Here is a 23,030-nt window from a genome sequence, read left to right on the forward strand (position 1 = left end):
CAATTATGTTCCATGTCCTTTCATAGCATCAACAAGATCAAATCGTTACAATTCTGGGGATCCAACTTAATTCACCAGCAGAGGACGGAAGTAATTAGAATGACAGGCTATTTATTTCTCACAAATAAACGTGCTCTTCCATGCAAATTCATCAGTTTAATATGTTAAAACCAGCGGTGCAAAATGACCCTTGCACACTACAAAAAAGTTTAAATGGCAGGAAAAGTTAAGCTAATGCTAAAGATTTATTTTTCACCTTCCCTGGGGTTTCTTGCTGAAATTGCCTTGCATTTATGTACAGTATGTGGTTTATAAAAATATAATACAGTTGCCTTTCTTTATAAAATAATAAAAAAAAAATGTTCTCAGGGTTTCTATTAAATAAGCTTACTTCAATGCTTGTATTTGTTATATTAAAACACTCGACTAAGGAAAGGAGACCTTTAGATAATAAACACAACACCTATCACTGTACATTTCCTTTCAACAGTATGTATAATAGGGCTGTGTAATCAAAATTAAGTGTGTGGGTTGAACACCCAAAGGCCAGACGCTATTGTATTTTAGCAAAGAAGTATTTGAAAAGGAATCTATTTAAGTCCCTGGTCTCATCAGATATTTTTTTTTTCAGTGCTTCTGTGTACCATATTTTACTTATTAATATGTTCCAAAAGAGCTTAGGGCACAGGACAAGACCTGTGGAAGTGGTTAATCAAATATTCAATAAGACACACAATATAGAAGGTTTAAAACCTTTCCACACTGAAGCAGTTTCACCATCCTGAATGTGAAAAGGGGAAGATAACACAAATATATACTGGATGGACAAACTATTGTAACACAGCAGGGAGGGGGTTAAAGCCTCCCTGAGTGGAAAACATGTGCAGAATGCACATTTGTTTAGTTTAATTGTTTTGGTTTATTGTTTCATTGATTTGTTAATTGTTTTATTATTAATTATCCCCTGCACCTGGTAGCTATTGTTAAATTAAAACCAGGTGCAGGGTATTTAAGAGAGGCAGCTAGTCTGCTCATGGCTGCTAAGGAGAAGGAGGCAGAAGAGGTGCTCTGTCTCAGAGTAGCCAACGTGAATAAAAAGTGAGTGTGGTATTAAACCTGTGTTTTGTGTAAGGATGGGGAAACAGCTTAGCTGTCCCGTATTAGACAGGGTGTTCCTGGAAGTTTTAGTTAGCGCTCCAAAAGAGCTAGGTGTTTATTTTGTGTTTGTTTTGTTTTGTGTTTATTAAAAATTGTGCAACCGCACTTAAAAAAATCAATTTCTGTGTATTGGGTCTATTTTTAAAGGGGCAACGAACCGTGTGAGGTGCAATTTTATTACATGTGGTGGCAGCGTGTGTGGGCGCCCCTAGAGACCCAGAAAATGGATTTTAAAGAACTGATCGAGGTGATCAATAAAAATACCGCCGCTCAAAAAGAGCAGAATGAGAGATGGGAGAGAGAGCTGGGGTTGGCCCCGCTGAAGAGACAAGTGCGGGAGCCGACCGAACTGGAGCTGTTGTTCCAAAGGTGGGAGCAAGCGAGAGGAGCCCCGCCGACTCCAGCCCCAGAGCCCAGTGGGGAGGAGCCGCCACTTCCGGAGCCCAGAGGGGAGGAGCTGCCGCTTCCAGAGCCCAGAGGGGAGGAGCTGCCGCTTCCAGAGCCCAGAGGGGAGGAGCTGCCGCTTCCAGAGCCCAGAGGGGAGGAGCTGCCGCTTCCAGAGCCCAGAGGGGAGGAGCCGCCGCTTCCAGAGCCCAGAGGGGAGGAGCCACTGTTGCCAGAATCACCGGTGGAAGTCAAGGGGGAGGATGTGCCGCCTCCCCTGCAAGCCAGTCCGGCGTGGCCGAGGGAGGTCCTTTGTCCCGGCAGCGTGGACACCAGGCCGGAATGCCCAGACCTCCCTCCGCTTGACCTGGCTCCCAAGTCGCAGTACAGCCAGGCACAGTCGTCTGCCTGGTCCCTTGCTTCACTCCCCCTGGAATCCCAGACGTCGCTGCGCAGGAGGAAGATGTCACTGCGCAAAAGGCAGACGTCGCTGGCGCTCCCCCTGCTGATTGCTCCATTCCACATACCTACTGCTCTGCTCCCCCTGAGATTAAAGACGTCACTACGCCGGTCCACAGCCACGCGCCTCTGCCTGCCAGTCCTGGCTCCCGGTCACCGGCATGCGCTGTGGTCGCCCTGGTCAAGCCGTCTGGGTCCCTCCTCGTCGGTCCTAGGTCCCTCCCTGGAAACGCCGGAGGGACCAACCCACCCTCAAGCCCGCCCGTGGAAGAGGGCGACAATTGACATTGCTGGACTTGAGGGTGGGTGGTCTTTTAAGGGTGGAGGGAGGTGGCCGTCGAGTGGCCGGTGTCTTGAAAAGACAAGGGGGGGGAAGTGTAACACAGCAGGGAGGGGGTTAAAGCCTCCCTGAGTGGAAAACATGTGCAGAATGCACATTTGTTTAGTTTAATTGTTTTGGTTTATTGTTTCATTGATTTGTTAATTGTTTTATTATTAATTATCCCCTGCACCTGGTAGCTATTGTTAAATTAAAACCAGGTGCAGGGTATTTAAGAGAGGCAGCTAGTCTGCTCATGGCTGCTAAGGAGAAGGAGGCAGAAGAGGTGCTCTGTCTCAGAGTAGCCAACGTGAATAAAAAGTGAGTGTGGTATTAAACCTGTGTTTTGTGTAAGGACGGGGAAACAGCTTAGCTGTCCCGTATTAGACAGGGTGTTCCTGGAAGTTTTAGTTAGCGCTCCAAAAGAGCTAGGTGTTTATTTTGTGTTTGTTTTGTTTTGTGTTTATTAAAAATTGTGCAACCGCACTTAAAAAAATCAATTTCTGTGTATTGGGTCTATTTTTAAAGGGGCAACGAACCGTGTGAGGTGCAATTTTATTACACTATGTAACAATGGGCTCAATAGCGAGTAGCATATCAGTTAAGGACATCTGCCAGATCAATCCGTCATGACTGAGTGAAGTTGTGCTTTCAGGTGATGGTTTTCTGCTGATGCTGCCATTCCAGGAACAGCACAGTCTGTTTTGATGGACTAGTTAGTCAAGGCAGCCACTGTATTGAGAGGCGAGCTGGTTACATGGCCAAAATATGCTAAATAGCTACAAGGATTACAGTACATTAGCCTTTAAAATTGCTAAAATGTAAGAGCAGAGCACTTGACGCTTGGTAAGCTGACTGACATCAGCTCTCATATTGGAACTTCTGTTGCCCCTTCACCTTTAAGTGCTGTACAAGAGTAACTTTCTTCGACAGCTGTACGAAAGAGTTGCATCATCTGAAGCAATCTATGTCTGAGGATTGCAATTGTGAAGGCTTTTCCCCTTAAGATCTCTGATTTGATCAGAAACATAGAACTTTACGGTCCCTTGAGGATTCTACTAGTCAGTTGGAAATAATTTTAGCATAGCCTACTTTCAGAGGACCGATTTTGACTGATGCCTAGTTGGTCTGGCACTAATCTTTTTTAGTGTGCTGAGGGACAAATTTTTATTTTAGTGCATGCAATATTTAAAGAACGACGAGATAATTCATTATTTAGCGATGTGTCTGATTCCAATCGAGTAATTTGAGACAGCTGTAAAAATGGATTTGGACAGACAGGTTAATGACGTTACTGTGGTAACTATGGTAAGCCATTTTATTTTGGTTTCATTTACACATCCTGCAGTCCAATCTGGTCACATGCTGGCTGTAAGTTCTGTCAATGTGGTGTATTAAATTTGTTTTAATAAAATGCTCAGCTGTGTTTTCTTAACACACATTGTCAAAACTGTTTCTTCTATAGTAGCAATCGCTGGAAAATGCATGTGAAAATGCAAGACATAATAAAAATGCTTATTATGAGTATGAGTTAAGGAGGGTGTGTTTATTTCATCATTAAGGTTCTCATTACTGTTTTCAGAGAACAGCATTCAGGCATTTTATGTTTCCCATGAGAAAGACAGTAAACTTTCTTTGGGAGCCTGAATTCACTTCAAGTTCAGGTTAGCATGTTTGAAATTCCTTAAGGTCTCATTCCTAGTTTAAATATGTTGTCTTTCCTGAATGACCTCATTTGTTTGGTCTGACTCCTCTGAGCGAACTGTAGTCAGCCTGGAAATGCACCATCAATCTGGGAAACAACGGGGTGCTGGAGAAGAGATAACCGAGAGTCAGGCTGCCCTGCTGTCATTGATCTGAGTTTCATCTATGGTTTTATCAACAAAAAAAAAACACTATTAAATATTAGAAGCCTAAACTAAACTAAAACAAGCAATCTTGTTGGTTTTTGCACAGGTCATCAATTCTGTAGAAATGCATGGTACAGAACTAGCAATTCAATGCGTGAGATCATGAAACAGATACGGAACACAGGTTATAATTAGTAAAAACAACTGTTGTGTATATATATATATATATATATATATATATATATATATATATATATATATATAGCACTTCTATTTAATTTCTTAGTTGTTCTGCAGTGAAATGGTAAGCATTGCTTGAAATTGATTGGGTAATTACATTTACAGCTTGTGCATCAAACACCAATTTGTAAAGATATGGTTGGAGGGAACTTATTCTAGATCATCTGCACTGAATGTTTTAACTACATCTTCAGCTAAATTTTAGAGTCCTGTCTCAACAAAATGCTTTTCTTTCTGCTTTTCTTCATTGGAATGCCTTTGTGTTATTGCCGGTAACGATGTTTTCAGAACCGAACAACTCAAGTATCTATATTTGTGGAACCCTCTTACAATCTCTAAGTCATTTAACTAGCACGAGAACCAGTGTACGGGGTGTGCTTGTAGCAATGCCCAGCCTCTAAGGCAGTAGGGAAGAAAAACGTATTCGAGACAGCTTGAAATGTGGTGGCATACGCACTGGACCAGACATCCCTGACCTGGCTTGTGTCCCTGCTTTGACCTGTTTCATGTTTAATACCACTGGGGACAGAGACGTCCTTAAAAGTAATCGTGATGGATGGTTAAAATGTTTTATACAGACGCCCAGATTGGAAATCTTTCTGTGTGCAGCAGACTGCACAGCGTCAGCTCTGCAAATGTCACCGTGATGACAGAACAAGGTCAGCTCCTCAGAAAGTAATGTGATTCACCTTTTAAAAGGGCAGCCAGCACTGATTTAGCAGGGCCTTTAGAAACAGCGGTGCCAATGGATCAAAGAACAAAGGAAAGGTGAGGGTCTTGTGCATTCTTTAAGTTACTTTTTTAATCAATTTTATTAGTTTTCAAAATAGCTCCACTATTTAGTTATTATATTCTTTCTCTGTTTCTATCGTTGAACTTGCTTGAAGAATCCCAAACGCCTGTTTTACAGGCTTATCCTCACCCCAGCCTAATTCTTACCTCCTTGAGAATTAGCCTGGGCTAATTCTCACCGCATCAGACCAATTCTCACCCCAGTATTCTGTCCAGAGAGGGTGAACATTAGCCCAGGACAATTCTCACCCCAGTATTCAGTCCAGACCTTTCTGAGCATGAAGTCCAAATTCCGGTGCAAGTTGAGAAGCCACAAGAAAGGCAAAGATCTCAAAAAGCTTTCACAGACCTGGGGGTGAGAATTGACCTGACGGGGTGAGAATCAGCCTGTAACACCTGTTTTGAACAGGCTTCTGTATTACATTTGGCTCTACCTGCTCTTAATATACAGAGTGTATGAGGGATGATCAGAGTTGAACACTGTCACGTGGTTTCAAAGGAATGAGAGGTGCTGTTCAATGCCTGCCAGTTAGGATTCTCTAAGCAAGCTCAAAGCCAGGTAATGACAGATATAGAGGGCAATGGTAATAATTGTGTATTATTGCAATAGAGACCAGAGCCACCCTGGATGATTGCAAACCTCCAACAGATAAAATGAGAAAATGTTTAAAAAAAAAAAAAGCAAATTAAAATGTACTAATAACAATTTGGATAAAAATCTTTGAGAATCTGACCTTTCGTATGCTGTTGAAACATCCCCAGTCAAGGACAAATGCTGAGCCAAGCATTACCTGAGCCTCCTCAAAACACAGTACTGGCAACGCCTCTTACTCTAGTCTACTCATTGTACCTTGTGTTTCTGCTTGCTAGCTATCTGACTGTAGGATGCTTCTTGAGCAGACTTCAAGCCATTGCTTGGGCATTCATCTCAGCTGCATCTCTTTCATGCAATTACTAAGCTTCTGGAAAACCTACTGCAGGTTTGCATTACAGCTGAAGCAAAGGTTTGGGTCAACTGTAACCATATAAATCAGCCTTGGTTAAAACATCATTAAAGTTATTATAAAGCATCAAACATTTATTTTTTTTAAGGATTTTTGGACTCCTTTCGAAAATGTTATAATTTCTCCTTGAGGTTCAGATGATAGTACCCATACTCAATCTACATAAATCTGACTCTCAGTATGCCCAAGGCCCAACATTTGTTCCACTGACAATGTCGACGAGGCTCATGGAACCACTGGGTTTTCTGAAATGGTGTAGCATGGTGAAGAGCTGCTATATAGTATACAGTGTGACTGAAGCGTATTAAGAATTTTAATGAAATACGAATACAGCGTTGTAGAGACACCCCACTGAGCAAGTTACGAACAGCTACTTCAGAAAGGCTAGCTTTGATGCTCAAGATGACATTTTTCATCCGCAAGAGTGATTTATTCATTATTCCAGATTCTCCTTCTGAATTAATTTACTGTATCAGCACAGCCAGAATGGATGTACGTGTTAGAAACCCAAAGAGCCCCTCTTTCGTGCACTAACCACCTACTGGGTGATGTGTCACCTTTGCCTTCAGGGAAATCTGTAACTTTCACCAGCAACGTTACCACTGAATTTATCTAGCAACTCTACGCTGCACATTTATTAAAATAGTGAGTTATATTATAGGAAGGTTTATTTAAAGCACAATTACATTTTCAGGATTGTGTGTGGTCTACAGCTATGGCCAAATGTTTTTCATCACCCTATAGAATTAACTAATTTTGCTTCATAAAGTCGAATGAAACCTGCTGCATAATGTTACGTTAACATATTGGATTACATACTGTTGTGTAGTTTTCCATATACTTAACAAAAAAACAAAACAAAAAAAAAACATGACTTCTGGTAGACCTCTGCGATATAATGTTGTAGTTTCTTTGATTAAAGGATATTAAATCAAATATCTAAATTACATTCAAATATTTTATTTTATTTTAATTATGTCTCAATCCTAAAATTCTAGGTGATGCAAAACTTTTGGCCAGAGCTGTACAATGTTGCAGAATGAAGGAGGCTCGTTTTTTTTAAAAACGCTTTTTTATGACATTCATTTGTCTGTCTAATAGGTGTGCCACTCAAATTTAGTAAATTAAAGAACCAATCGGTGTTGAAGTCTATTAACACATTCTGTATGGGCTTGAACAAGCACATTTCCAGCCAGACGTCACATTCAATTTGCTTCTAAAAAATTACATTGCAACGGTTGAAGCTAGCTGGCTGGCTTAGCACATGAAGTTGATGCATCTCTCGTGGCTGGTTTCACAGACCCTCAATTTGCACTAAGCATGGACTGCCTAATGCTACTTTAATGAAGAACTGTTAAAAAAAATAGGTCACAGTTTGAAATGTGTATTATTTCCTCTCTTCAGAAGTAATAGATAATAATTTAGAGCAAAAAGCTTTGAACATAACCATAGGCGCCTACTTTTGCTTCTGCCAGTGGGTGCTTTGAAATGTTTTCTGCTGAGTTATATCCAAAAACCCATCTGAATGAAGTTTTCATCTCTGCACATCAAAGTAATTTGCATAAAACTCCATTACTTGCTCAGCTTTTTAACAGCTGCATTAGTTCTGATTTTGAAGCCTCCACACTGCAGTTTGACGGACTGGAAATGCATTTGCACTATGCAGGACCTTTTAACTCTAGCAATCTTTTTAAAGTTTGATTTCAGGGGAGGTGTTTTTAATAGGACAGATCATTAATCACCTTTGTCTCATAAAACAAAAACTGCCATAGGTTGGGTGCTGAGCACCGTTTATTGTTCCCCGTGGGAGCTTGAGCCCCGGAGCAGCACAGAGTCGGAGCCTGTGAACATAACTACAGAATATTAATGGGAATCATATTTGTGGCATTTAAGAGAACAGAGCACACTAACTGAAACAGATGGTCTCTGTTGCTGGAGATATTTTCAGGATATTATTTCTGAAGTTCTGTGCAGCACGTATGTTATGGAGATAAAGTAAGATGCTTTCTTAGTTTGTTTAAGGCTCTGATTACCTCGCCTGTCAGTCATGATGATTTTAGAATTCATTTGAAGCAAATTACATTTACTGTTTTTACCTGGGGACATTGTCTTTCATCACTGACACACACATGCACGCATCTGTCAGATTATCAACAAACTGTCTACACAATTCAAACATCAAAAGGATGTCGGCAACAATCACCACACCTCAGTCCTGAGTAAACGAAACACGTTAGTTTAGAAGAGGCTGATGGTATGTTTTTGAGATATTATTGCCAAGAACAATGAAAAGAAGAGATACCTCAACACAGCAGACAACAGAACAGCACTCATTTTGAGGAGCTAATTTTTGAGCACTTGAAGGATTTCACCAGTAAATCTGTATAAGACTGATTTGTCTCTGCGTCAGGAACCATCTGTTTTTCACACTGAGTTTTACAACCATCATCTTTACCAAACTAGATGTGTGGGGGAAGTTTGAGAACAAAAACATAATTGTGTAATTGCACATGTAAGTAGTAACTACAGGGAGTGCAAGATGAAAGTATACTGTATGTGTAGTCCAACAACATTGTAATTGTCATGGAATATGCCGCGTAAATAAATTATTACCAAAATTAAATGGCCATAAATGCTTACTGTAAGTACATGTAATATAATGCAACACAAATATTTCTTAAAAATAAATATAGCTTCAAGTAACCTGTCTGTGTTCACATTAATACACACAGTAAAGGAAAAGTAACCTATCAATAAATAAGTGTAAAAACCTATACATAAATGATTTTAAAATACTGAAAATGTAACAAATATTATGTTGCAAAAGCACAATACAGAACCCCCAAACAATAATAAAACAATATTACATATGTTGTAAGTGTAACACAACCAAGAGATTATTCATTATTTTACAATGATATGCGGGGAAACCTAATACTTTCCCCACACAACATTCAATCCTCTACAAAGACATAATTCAGACACAATCTCATATTAAAAACAACCTTTAACCCACAAGGCAAAATATCCTCAGCTCCAAAGCCTAGATAAGGACTCTCTTATATTTGCAAGACAGAAGTTAAATGGCCTTTTGATGCATACTAAAATAATAAAAAGGCAGTAGTTTAAAATGGCTTCAGAGATCCCCCAGCATTTTATTTTATGGTCAGCTTTACATGATTTATGTTAGCTAACCATTTTTTTTATTATTAATGTCTAAGCTATTATTGAAGAGGTTGTTTATTTATTGCTGTGTAGTGTTTTAAATGAGCTTCAATGAATGCAGATTAACCCGGGAAGTCTTGCCTCTATTCTCTGATGGTGAAATATTACAATTGAGAGTTCATTTACATATTAATTATCAGCAAGGTGAGATGCTGATACACTGTACCGTGCAATGTGCTTAAAATCATCATTTTGTATTAATAAGAATGCTTCAATTTATTTTGGTATAGTCCAGAAGCTAAACTGCAAAATGTGAACAGGTTGCCATAATAGAACAATTTGTATGCAGACATATGTCTGTTAATTACTGAGCACTGAGAATAATTCCCCATGCATATTAATTGACAAGATCAGTCTTGCTGCAGCACTCATACACAATATTTTTTATAGTCAGTATGAGACATTCTAGTGAGACCATCAGTGGAATTCTGGGAGAATTCTTTAGAAAAAACGAACAAGAATTTTGAATTTAGACAAGGTCAGGTTCATGTGGCATTTTCAGCCTGAATGAATTTTCATAGGTTTTAATGTATACCTTCTGGTAGTGTTATTGCATTGGGAAATTACATTTTATTAAGAGAGTGCATGACCCAGTAAAGGCTAAGTAACCTTTTTGTTTTCAGTATTGTTCATTTGCTGCATACATGACCTAAACCAGACCTAAAGAACGTAGGAAGCAATCAGAAGGGAGGTTGTTAATAGGTACGAAAAAAATAGCTCTTTTATAAGGTCTTTGCTGTTGTTGTATAACTATACTATACTCCTGCAGGGTTAGCACAAACTAATGCTAATGTAAGTTTTTTTAGTGGTGAAAAAAGCCAGTGTAGAACTGTAACTCACTATTAAGGTGGTACCTGATACAAAATCAAGTTAGGTGAGGAGCAGAAAGCAATAGACTTTGTGGAAAATTCCCATCCATGACCAAGCATCCCACCTCCCTCCTCACCTGACACTAATTAACCCACTGCTTGTTTTTCTCAACTACAGTTGCTGTTTGTTAGCAGGGAGTTCCAGCTGCTAGAAGAAAACTTCATTTCTTATTAACCACTTTGAGAATCTGGGGCAGAATACTCCTCATGCATTGTAATGTATTATACATGTAAGCCAAAGCCCAGCGGATTCATAGATAAGGCGGATTGTCATCTTGACAGTACCCATCCCCCTTAGTAATCAATTGCTGGTCAGACATGTGTACCAAATGGAAGTATTAATCATTGTTGTCCTAATGAGAAGATGCAGTGAGCAGAACTGCAGTATGAACCATCTGGCAGCACCTGGGGTTCAGGCCTGCCTTGATAGTCAGTTACAACTGCCACTCAACCTCACCTTGGACATCAGTTGGATATCTATCCAGTTGAGGCCATATGGGACAAACTTGACTGACATCTTTGGCTAGTACAGTAAGCTCTGGTCTGATTAAAATATGATATTAGTTACATAGTATCCAATCCAAACATACTCTAAAGTGGCACAACACTGAATATGCTTCATACAATTTGTTTGACGCCAATAAAAAATATGAATACACAAAAATGATTTTAGAACGGACTGTCCCGCCACCTACCCTGCCTCGTTTTCTTGGCATTCATTAATTGATTCATTCATTCATTCATTGCTGAGAGCTCCAAAGAGAGAGACCTTGTCGTAAGTAAGAACATTACAGTGTAGCAACCAGGCAGCATTATGTATATAGCTTTTTTCCCAATTACATTTTTTGGGCCTTGACAAGATTTAGTTTGAATGCGTGCTGCACTGTGATTTATAAAAGCATTCATGTTATCTCTTGTTAATAATGCACTCACAATACATGCTCATTCTAATTGTTTTTCCATTATTGTATTGGAAAAGTCAATATTGTGTTTCTGTACAGTCCAAGCTGATTTTTTTTCTTGGTCATTTGTACATGCTGATTAATAATGCATATACTGTATACTGATCAGAATTTTTTTTTTTTTCTGTAATATCGATTGACAATATCACATTTGCTGCCCTATTAATGTAGATCGCTTTCTCTTTTTCAAGGTTGGTAAAATATACCCAATTACATTTACATATTAAAAATAATTCATATCAGCAGGAATCAGATAACTGTATGTACTAATAACAGTACTGAAACCAGACCCAGCCAAATCTTTCAGACAGAATGTCTGATTTTTACATTCCTAATGTTTTCATGTTTTTTGAATCTCTAAGTCCCTGATGTTTTGAGGATACAGCTAAAAATAGCAAATTATAGGCTTTTGTCCCTGGCACTCAGATCCTTAGCATGAGATTTTCTGTAATGTAACAACAAGGTGGATAGAAATTCTAGGAAGGCGTTTTTTTTTCTTCTAAAATGTAAAAAAATACTTGATTGATGGCCCTGGAGGCTGAAAATCTCTATTGATTAGCAGCAGTAAGCCTCCTCACACTGCCCTTCCAATGTGCCTCAAGCTCAAGCTGGAAGGTAGGTTTGTGGTTCCTCTGAGAAACCGCCTCTAAAGGTGCCCATTAGAGTGGGATTGTGTTATTTTTGAGTCACCCTTCAAGAGTTCTCTGTATGTAATTGATCTACGGTAATCAATCTGGGATATCTGGGACGTTGTCATCATTGCCCAACATTCAGCCTCTGTCCATGACAAATACATGGCTGTCAGAATGGGCAACCAAAAAAAAATTATCTTATCACTGTTTTTGTAATGTGTTCAGGAAATTAAAAATTCAACAGAGATATTTTTTTTTAAAAGATCTGAGGTCTCTTTCAGCTCAAGATTACAATTCTCTGATTAAAAGGCTTTTGAAGTGAGTTGTTTACTGACTGTAAAATGCACATAAAAAATAGCAAAATTCCCAGCAGCCATTGAACTGAACACATTAATATGCACAAGACTTACTGACAGCACACATACAAAGCAAGTCAGAAAATGATGTTAACACACAAAAAAAAGACTTGTGTCTTTACTGAATTAATGATACTTTTAGAAATACATATGTCTAATTCATAAACCACTGAAGCACAATCATATGGCATACAATGGAAGTCTTTTTCATGTAAGTAACATTATTATTCTTGAAATAATTTTCTTTCAGTATATTTGTAAAACATTTTCATTCAATATTTATAACAGTGAATTTATATGAACTGTAGTTATTATAGTGTAGTAAGTCATTCCAATAATTGAATATGCACAGAAAAAGAAATCATTAAGTCTGACTTCAAATAAAGTATGAATTTGATTAATAATCACAGCTCGTACTTGAAAAACGCTGTGAGAATACAAAACTACTTTACAGGCATTGAATTCACATGAAATAAGGCCTTTGTTTAAACAAGCGCTGCTTGGCTATGAATTTAAATTAGAACTCATTTTCAGAATTAGGCTATGCAGATAATAACTCAGCCTTACATCTGATTCAGATGAGCAGTTCTTGAAAACATCCTTAGGTGAGACTGGCACAAGAGATAACGATGCAGCCCCATCTTGGGGCACAGGACTTTTCTTTTAATTAATTTATTTGTGAATGTACCACAGTGACAGGTGACTGGGCACAGTCATGCACAAGCTGATAAGCACCCCAGGAGCTTCCCTTAACAGCTCTGCAAGTGAGCGTTAAACAGAGACTGACACCAAACGAATCTACCTTGTTATCAGAGCCGGATTTAACCCAGGCCTCCAGAACTCAAAGACACAAGAAGTTAGAGAATTAGCACATTAAACCCCATAGGCCAGTGGTCCTCAACTCCATTCCAGTCCTGGTCTTTATTCCAAACAGGTCCTAAATTAGTTGATTGCCTCTTAGCAGGTTCAATGAACTATTTTAGAACCTGCTTGGAGTAAAAACTTGGACTGGTGTGGATCTCGAGGGCCAGAATTGAGTACCACAGCCCTAGGCACATCAAATAAACAATTTCTGTGTACAGAATTAGCTCCATGAACAATATGAGTCAATAATTCTCTCTTGTGTTATGTCTGTGTCTATAGGAAGAATACAGTAAAAGCATTATTCATTTTAGAATGTCTTTTCAAATGATCGTACACCATTACAGTGTGCTGTACAAAGCCCCCTAATTACAAAGGAACACATATCCACACACATGACATTCTTAGAGATCGATCGAATCATTCTGGTTTGCTATGCCTCAGTATCCCTGTATATTAGTCAGGGTTCTGAAAAATAATAGAACATCTGATGTGCTACTCTATGTAAATGACATCCACCCACATGAACACACACTACAGTATAGCTGCAATCTAGTTTAAATGTATTACATTGCTGTGGAAATCACAGGAACACGGCATTGCTTTTTACTTTACACTGATGCGCAAGTGCAAGTGCAGTTTAATGGTAGGAAAGTGGATTTTTAAATGAAAGCATAGTAAAATGAAATCTGGATTATATGCATGGTCACTGCTAAAAGAAAGGAAATGCAATAGAACGGATTAAGAGGGAGGAAAAAAAATTACACATTCTTCATGTGATTGTGTCCCCTTTTGACACCAACTCGAGGGCAACCACATCCTTGTATCAGAAACAGCGAGTTTGGCAATTTGAACCCAAGACCTCAAGGCTGGAAAGCAAAGTCTCTTCCAGACTTGATAAAGAGACAGATCTTCTAAGGATGCTAGTTGAAATGTGTCAGTGAGTACATTTAGTAGGAGGCAAACAGACTGCGACTTGAAAAATTGTTCAGCAAAATACAAATATTTAACATTATTGTAATTGCTCGTCTAAACAACCACAGTGGTCCCTGTTTACTCCAGTGGGCAGGAAAATGAAAACACAGCATAAATGTTACAAAACCTCAAACTTGAGCCGACATCAAAATTTACGTCTTTTTTGTCTGTGGTATTTTAAAATGTGTTGACATTTTACCTAATTTCTGCAATGCACCAAATATTTTCATTCATCATGCTGCTCTAACTTCTGTTCTCACTAAGCTATTCTGGAAATGACACTAATATAATGGCATGAATTGCAGCTTCTTGTATTACTGACCTATAACTCAAGAAAAACAACAGTGTTTATCCCAGTAATATATGAATGTTTACTGACAAATGTTGAACCACTCCAAAGCAATTCTGTAAATGGTCCAGATTTAAATACTTACTGATTTAGATCACACTACCACACTGTTTCCTTTGAGAAAACGGTTCAGCTATGGGCTTGGACACATAAAGATCCTACAGTATTTAAAAGTCAATGTTTCAGGCCCTGTCCACACTACATAACTAATCTCGAGAACTGTACTCAAAAACTTTTTAATGAATCCAGCTCTAAGCGTCCACACTAAAGTACCGTTTCATGTTTAGTCTGGCAATATGTATACAAACACTATTAAAATAGTTTAGTTACAGTTCCTAGCAGCGCAAAGGACCGTGGGACTTAATACAATAGTATCCCACCATGCACTGTCTACAACCTTGCAAATATGGAGCCCGTGCCCACAGAGGACATAGCGCTGCTTAGCATGAACGTTATGACTTTGTTTCTATAAAACACAAGCTACATTTTATCATAATGTGTGCGTTTCGTTTTGAACTCTGAAGTTCTCCTTGACCGATTTCATCGCTCCAGATATCAATGTGCCTTGATTTCGGCATCTGATCACGTCGCTCCGTGATCCACAAGCATGGCTTCGTTGATGCAGATTTTAAAATAAAATCACGCATACACAGTTATTTTTTAATTCGATAATTCACCCAATTGGTTAATTCACAGCTAGGTCCCATTGAAAGTTAATTTGACTTGTTCTGTACTTAAGAGGGCATTCCACAGATGTACTAGCCTCAATATTTCTTTATTTATTGATGTCACCTGCAAAATGCCTTGTTGTCTCCCAAAGAATCATTCAGCTATTTCATATTTCTATTTTTTTTATGTATATTTGCCAGTACAAAGGTGTTTTGAACACATTTGGTGAGATATTACACTCGGTTACCAGGCAGTTATATACAGTAACTCTTGATTTTATGTTTAAAATTCATATTGTTAACCTCAGCTAAGTACCTCCGGTGCAATTACAAGTAAACAATCTATCGTATTCCCTGCCACATTCTGTAGAACTAACGTCTGCGTTGCATAGTAATTGAAAATAAAAGTAATTACTAAAGCAGTGCAATGCTGTGTCCTGATGAAAACTGCAATTTGAGATATGATTTCAACTTTTACATACTGCATGATTTAGTATCTTCTAATATAAAAATGTACAGCAATGTTTCCAGCCTAACTCATTTGAATGCTGATGGATTGACAGCACTGGAAGCCTAGCTTTTGGTTCATCATTCACAGAGATAAGCACAGTGACTTTTTCCCCCTGTGTTGATTCCTGAAAAATCCCTCAGACTGGCTTTGAAATTGTCATTATTTGGATTCACAAGTAAAGTGCATTCAAGACATTGCATTCTCATTATCTCCCACTGAGAAAGAAATTATTAAATAGGCTGTGATTCTAGAAACAGAAGATAAGCAGTCCAGCCAATGAGCATTGTTATAAACGCAACTGATCCAGGCTGGCGATCGGATTGGGTGTCTGTTTGCTTCACTAAAATCGCTTCTCTTTTCGGGTGTAAAGCTCCTTTCCTTGGTGTTCATGGGGTATTTCAAAATCCTTTAATTCAATTAAAAAACAAAACACTAACAAGTGGTAAATCAAAACAGGGGCTGACGTTTGTCACAAAAGCAGCAGTTTGTTCAGTGTTCTTCCTTGACACTGCACAAGCTGATTATAAAAGCTGCTGTGGTGACTCTTAAATCATTCAACACGTCCTCTAATGAGCCAGAAACCTAGCAGTTAATGAAACTGTTACATTAATTTATGTTGTGAGGTAAATTTAAAACACATTTTAACATCTAGCATATACAAAAAGATTTACACATTGCAACTATGCATAATAACATAGTAGTTATGTGTCCGTACACATGTATTTACTAAGTAACTACTATGTAAACACACAGTAGTTAGAGATCTTACCAATGTTAATTTAATTTATTACAATTATTACAAACAGTTGACTTTTTTCCAATTATAGTATTATTTACTATGTTAAAGTTGCAGTTTACCATGCTCTTCTGAAGCTAAGACTATATATTTCCATACATCATACATCACTTTTCCTGTTTCATTAGGCTTTGTTTTAATCAAGGCTTCCCTGTACAGTATGATAAGTCATTCTTTCAAACCTCATATATTTCTAATGAATATGGATTAGTTTAAGCTGTAGCAACATGACTGGCAGATGACTTCATTCCAGAGCAGCACTTGTAACGTGTAAGTGTAATATTTCAACACTACACAGACAACCAGTGAGGCATGCAGGTTGCCTGGCAACCAGCCACCTGCAGTGAGCCGAGCTGCAGAGCAGAGGCAGGTGAGAAGGAGGACCAATTGACTTGAACAACAGGGAAGCCTGCATACAGTTTTGTTCCACAATCCCTCTCACCATCCTCAAATTAAAGTGTAGAGATGCCAACATTTACCTTGCTTAGTGACCGCACTATCCAAGCACACAGATGCTGCACAATGAACCTGACGGTTCAGTAAATACTAGTTAGTTTTCCACAAAGTTTTCTTAGATGGCTTACATATGCCCATGTTTGGAAAAGCAGCATGTTATACATACATATCATAGTCAATTTGTATTCAACCTGAGTGATGGTGGGGGATTACATATTAGCCTATGGGTTTAGGCTTAAACTCTAGTGATTTCAATGTGTTGGTTTTTGTGGCTACACTTGAAAGAGTAGCAATGGGTTCTGAACCAGTTCCTAAGAGCAGGTGTCCACATTACAAAAAAGGTCTTTGACATTTTTTCTGGTAATGATTATATTAACAATCAGCCTGATCCGATCCCTTTCGAAGATGAAGTTTTCAATATCTTGGTGGAATCCAGTGGTTCACGGAAATGTTTGATTCTCTTTCCAGACTGAACTGAGAGCATGCGGATGTGCATGGTAGGGCCATTAAGCTTCCACCCCATGCAAGAATACCTACCATGCTTATTTGACTAGTTTATTCTATAGGGTGATGCGAAACGGTTGGACAGAGCTGTACACAAGCGTGCAATCTTGATGGAATAGTACGGCAGGCCGTTCCACAAAATGATTGAAAATCTACATTCTCAATGTCATGGCAATAATGGCTTAAAAGAGACAAGGTTTTAATTTCCTGGAAAAAAAAGTCTTTGGCTTAAAAAACATAATGTGCAACAATGAAGTCTCTACTATTATGAAAGAACGAGCCTACTGTTCAAGCAGCAATCTCAGCGATTTATTTTTACATGGGCAACATGAAGCTGAAATCATTTAATGATTTACAAGGGGTAATTTATAACATTTATTAACAGCATCCTGATACTACTGTGTTTCATAGTGAAAACATAGGTAAACTCAGCAATTTGCATATAATACACGCGATTGTAATTTATGCTTTCAGGACTGCTACAGGAAATCACACTAATTATGCAAAATTATAAATGAAAAATTCAGCGCAATGTTCCTCTGTAATGGGATTTGTGCTGAAAGCAAGGAAGTGCTGACCTTGTCACCATTATAGGACTTGAAACGTGACTGTTTAAGGTTATTATCCGTGTAACAAGTATGAATCATACTGTCTCGACAAGAGGAAATGGGTGCCGTTAGTTGCATTCTAAATATTTCCAACCAGCCATCATTATATTCTTTTTTTTATTTCGGAGATGGGTAGGAGACAGGCAGGAGAAAGATATTCTGCACTCTGATCTCTGATATCTGTTTCTAATTGGTGGAAAGCTTAAAGGGAAACACTGGAATATATAATAAGTTATTGTGATTTCAACCACCTCTTAGCAAAATGTTTTTTTTTTAATTTTATTTGACTACAAACCATTGATTGTAGCTAGCACAATAATTCAATACAGTAATCCGTCGCGTAGCCTCCTGTCACATATCTGTCCTAACCGTTTATCTGTCATGATCAAGCTCTTCAGCCATGTTAGTTTATTATTGAACAGAGAAGATTAGTTCAGAGATTGTAGATCCTACCAAAGTTTTTACCATACAGCTACTCTGCCACGAGCATTGATACCCTGTATCTTTCTAAACAAGGGATTTAAGGGAACTCCATAATAAAAGCCTAGTAAAAACTATCTGGTACTGCTTTAGGTTAAAGGAAACTCTATGTCTCATTCTCTGGTTATCTGTTTGCACTTGCACTTCACTGTACATCATGTCTTCTGGGTCAAAGAATACTATCTGCTGAAAGCATGTCAGTTAATAAGGGAAGCATCTGATTGGTTAATTACAGGGGGGAAAAAAAACACTGAAGGAATGTTAAATGAACCAGGAATATCAAATGAAGAGCCAGCATACACGTAGTATGACTTTCATTGACGGAGCACACACAATGGCAAAGACACTGCAGACCTCATTGATACATCTCTGTAGCCTAAATGAAACACATAAGTACCATGGAAAGAGGTGGCATGTTTTAAAATATAAATACAAGGTTACTATAGCACGTACGTCTTTCAAAACTGCACATTCAAGTCTTATAGAATGAATGTAAGAGTTAAGGAATAATTTTGTCAGCTACAATCACTTGACGATGGCCCACACGGTGAACCTGCACCATTATGTAAAAGGTGACAGATAAAAATGGTTCTCATGCAGTATAAACTGTGCCAACCTCTGCTACAGACGACTATAAACAACACCTGCGTATGAAAGTCAATGTATCATTTGCAATCAATCCTGATTGAAGAGACGCATCATTGCCAGCCCTACAGCTGTTCCATTGAGATAAACACCTCCTGCTTCTCTTGGACTAGGAGTAAAGGTAGTGCTGAGGTGTCTATAGTGGAGAAAAACTACAGTAACTGGGAAATGTTACCACTGCTATTCCAATTGTTGTGATAACATTATTAATTAATTTAGTTATTACATATTAACGTACCTATAAATGAATAAAAAGGTATAGTAATATACATTGTGTACTAATATACTAAGCATTACTACAGTAACATCTTTAAAAGTGCCTATAAACAAATACATGTGTGCTATAACATGTGGTCCTTTTAAAACTGCACATGCAAGTCCTGTGTAGCTAATGGAAGTTCAGAATGGCTAGGGTTTATGGGAATTATTGTGGTAGCTACAGTTTACTTTAAGAGGGAGATTTCATTGCAACCACACTGCAATGTTTATCTGTTGTTGCCAGCCTGCCCTGTTATGAATCATCGACAGTTGCTTTGCCTGATAACTTGGTTTTTCTCATCTTCCTAAGCCAGATGTGGAGCAGCTTCACAATGTGAAAATGAAAGCCTTTGAAATTCCAAAAGGCTTAATGACCAGAAAATGATAGGCAATACGAGATTCAAAGATGATATATAATTAGAAGAGATACTTAGCTGGCTGTGCTATTGAACGAGGCCTGTTCCCATTGTCTGTCAGAAACATATTGAACACCATCCTTGTAAAATAATTACAGTTATCAATCATTCACTGATAGCTTCAGACCTGGGGGCTTTGTGGTATTGCCACAGTGCCAAACTATCATTACTGTTTTCAGAATAGCATGAAATACAAAAGTGTACACTTCATAAATAATTTTACTATAGCGGATGTTTAATACTGTAACCGAATGCACCCCACACACAAAAGGAGGCCACAAGCGTTCTTTCCTTGTTCAGCCATGGAGCCTCTCATGATGGGTACATTTATTCCAGAATACTGCACAAAACAACTGGAACCTGGGCCTGGCTCCCTACTGTCCTCAAGCCGACTACACATCTGTGTGTCTGACTGTGAGGTCCACATTATGATTATTATTAGTATTATTATTCACATAATGGTTGACAATACAGTTAATCAGGTCCCTACTGTCCAATAACACAAATCATGTTGACACACTTCCTGTCAAACTCAATTCAATAAAATGATTGCTGGAGACATTTTAATTACAATATTATCAAGGGCATCATTGCCAGAATTTATGGGAAGATTAAACAAATTTGTATTAGGGTCATGCAACCGGGTGTCCTGCAAGAATTCACATCTCACATCCATTTTAAACCTGTGACTAGTCAATGGTATAAACCTCCAACCCCACAACATACATTGTACTAAATATGCATTCATATACATATAGAATCAACATAGCGTCTAGTGGTTTTCTGGAGAACTTGTAGTCATGAAAAGTAGGAGAAAATCAAAGGGGGAAATGCATTCTACTGATTTGCAGGAAAACAACAGGGGATTCATTTTTAAATAAACTATTACAATAAACAGATGGAGATTAAGTATTACAAACTGCCAACGTTCAATTACAAGTATCATGTAATATATAGATTGAACCAATCAAAGACATGACCCCAGTCATCTGACCAACTAAAACAATTTGTTTCTTAAACCAAGTATAAGGAGGTACTATAGCAACATACATGCATTATCTAAAAACTGCCTGCTTTGGAAACTGTACAGTGAAAATCTTATAGGTAATAAACCTCCAAAATGCGTTTTATGCTTAATTTTTCTAAGAAGTGTAGACTACAAGATTGTCAGATATCACCTGGAATTTGTCAAACAAATACCAATGTGTTAGACTCCCAAATGCCAACTGCAGTAATCCGCCACGCATCCGCCCGACACATATCCACCAACCGACTGGTTGCACCATGAGACAAACTGGCCAATTCACCCAAATAAAGTCTTAAATGGATTGGGATCCATAGTCCAGACTCCTCCCTGCACATTATTGCAATCTTGTTAGTAACATTTATTGTTGAGGAAAAAAAAAAGAGTCAACGCTCTACTATAAGATATACAACACATAAACACAAATCATTTAAACATTTAAAAGTTAAATCTGTGTCTTTTTCAATATAACAGAGACTGGGTTTGTCCTAAATGGACAATTACTGTGCTACAAAATAAAAATACCGTGTCGTTTCTAATTTTGATGATAACTAAATATGTACATGACACCTTTACAAATCTAGGAGACAGTTATAAGTAGCCTAATAAGAACTGCTTACTGCTATAAATGCACATAACTACAGCGCAGATTATTGTATAAAACATTTAGCAATTAAAGGGCCAATAGCATTACTATTCGGCCTATCCCAAGATGTGTTCTATAAACACTTGGTTTAAAGTGGGTCTAAAATGGATGAGTAGATAAATCTACCCATTATAAAAAATCAATGGTCTGCAGAAATATAGTAATGGGGCACAGCTAACATGATCATGGTGCTATTCACTGGGAAGTCAGCAGAATTTAATAGATAACAGAGATTACTAAAATGTGCCTACACTGTATGAAGTCTGTCTGGTTATAGTGCTGAATTACAGAATCAAGGGAGAGGCCAGAGTGTTACTGAGAGTCTTAGCACCAGAATTGATGTTGAACAGTATGTTACAATCAAGATGATCTGCGACAGTCTTCTGAAACCAAGACAGATATCCCTGCCAAAGAGTTAGCAGTAGGACTGTAATAGAAAGCATGCAGTTTAACAAGATAGAAAGTCCTAAAGAAAACTGTTATCTTTGTATCAAAGTGATTGCCTAGAAAGAGTATTTCTTCAAGAGAGACCTTTTGATTGTGAATTACATAAATAGGTTTAAATACAATTTATTTAAAGATCTAGATAGGGATGGGGTCCCCGAATGACTCACCTAGCAAAAGCTCTGCCGTGCGGCGTGCAGGCCGAGTCATACAACCAGATATTGCAGGTTCGAGTCCTGGTTGTGCGATGCAGAAGGTCTTCACTGGGAATCCGTGAGAGCGCTGCATTGGCTTTGGCACTCCCGGGGTTGGGAGTTTCTCTTACCGCTCTGCAGTGACCCCTACAGGCAAAGTGCCAAGTGAGCTTGGGGGCGGAGATTTGATAGGCTCGTCTTTGTCCTCCAGAGGCCGATAGCCTGCAGACATCCGCTCTCCAGTTTCTGGGTGTAAAAAGATGCCGATTGGCTTGTGGGATCGGAGGACGCCCACTGAGCCTCAAGTCCCTGAGTTGTGTGGGGAATCGCCGCGGCAAAGGAGAATAATAATAATAATAATAATAATAATAATAATAATAATAATAATAATAATAATTGGGCATTCCAAACTGGGAGAAAATCGGGTGTAAAATAATTGGAGATTCTAAATATATATATATATATAAAATATCTAGATAGGGAGTCTCACCACACTTTAATGCAGACAAAAATGTCATGCAAAGACATTAAAGATATGTGTACGTAGCAGATGTGAACAGGTGTATATTGTTACGGCTAAGAAATGAATAAACTAGCAAATTGCAATAAGTCAAATAACTATACACACAATTATAATACAGGTAATTATTTAAATAAGTTTTTGCCAAGGCTTCGCTAAAATGTGTCTGCTACAAAGTCCAGGAAGCGTAGAGATTCTGAGCTATCATTGGAGCATGTGTGCTTTCTTCACAGGGACTGTGTTCAGAGGTGCCTTAATCCACTGCAGATAGGGCAGGGATTTGGCAGAGGAGTGGGAACTAAATAAATTGCCATTTTGAACTAATAAAACTTATGTCTGCAGTCGCCCTAGCAACTTAAATTGGAAGAACCTTTAAAAGTGTATAAAAATGGCTTACATTCGCCAAGGGTAAACTGTGTATTATT

This window comes from Acipenser ruthenus, chromosome 23 (assembly GCF_902713425.1).
Source record: "Acipenser ruthenus chromosome 23, fAciRut3.2 maternal haplotype, whole genome shotgun sequence".
In the NCBI taxonomy this organism is placed as follows: Eukaryota; Metazoa; Chordata; class Actinopteri; order Acipenseriformes; family Acipenseridae; genus Acipenser; species Acipenser ruthenus.